General features: G+C 32.1%; 1 protein-coding gene across 1 annotated transcript in view; it reads right to left on the bottom strand.

Moving 5' to 3' along the window:
• The window catches only part of LOC119587356 (ubiquitin-protein ligase E3A-like), a 5,126-nt gene that overhangs the window by 1,193 nt on the left and 3,035 nt on the right, over positions 1-898 (bottom strand). The gene's annotated exons all lie outside the window — the stretch shown is intronic.

Below are 898 nucleotides of genomic sequence, written 5' to 3'. Positions count from 1 at the left end.
AGGGGGGGGGGGAGTGGGAAAAGAATGAGAATTTTAAGGAGAGAATAGGGAAAACAACGAGGGTGGGAAGTGGAAGAGAAAGAGAAGAGAGGGAGAGTTTTAAAGAGAATGGAAATGGGGGGGAATGGAAAGATATAAAAGAAATGAAGGGGGGAAGGAAGAGAGGAAGGAAAAGGGAAAGAAAGAAAAACTGAGAAAAAACATATAAAAATGAGAGAGCCAGAGTCCGAAAAGGGTAAAAGTAGAGAGAAAGGAAGCAATGAGAGACCGGAAGAGAAAACAGAAGAGAATGAGAAAAAGATAGAGGGGAAAGAAAAGGAAAAAAAAAGGTTTAAAGCAGCTTACAATTTAGAGAGAGAATGAAAGGAAAGGAAAAATCAAGCTACTGAATAAAAGGGGAATATAGCATCGTTTTGTATCATCTTTAAAGTTTTAGTATTTTTTTTATCATATTAAAATTAGTATTTATACCAAAATTTACACATATCAATAGAAATAAATACTGATTTTAGTTATCATTTTTATTTTTTGGAAAAAAAAAACAAATTATCCCAACCTATAAAACAAATTCCAAAAAATTCTTTTATTACCCCCAAAAACCAAAAAAAAAATGAAACTTTCCTTCCCCCCATTCCCTTTCCCTTAACTGCAGAAAAAAAAACCCTTGATTATACTGTACATTTACAAAAATACTTAATCAAAACTTTGCACTTTGCTCAATACTCATCTTGTTTTCCCTTCATTGTTTATCAAGCTACAATTCAAAAACATGAGATCTAATTAAATACCTCTACCTCATTTTTTTTTTTCTGCTCTTCCAGAAGGGAGTAGAAAAATATGGTAGAAACAAAGATTGCTTTCCCTATTATTACATAATGAAAATGCAATGCTGATATTT

Source organism: Penaeus monodon, chromosome 22 (genome assembly GCF_015228065.2).
Source record: "Penaeus monodon isolate SGIC_2016 chromosome 22, NSTDA_Pmon_1, whole genome shotgun sequence".
Lineage (NCBI taxonomy): Eukaryota > Metazoa > Arthropoda > Malacostraca > Decapoda > Penaeidae > Penaeus > Penaeus monodon.
This window is presented reverse-complemented; position numbering and strand designations above follow the sequence as displayed.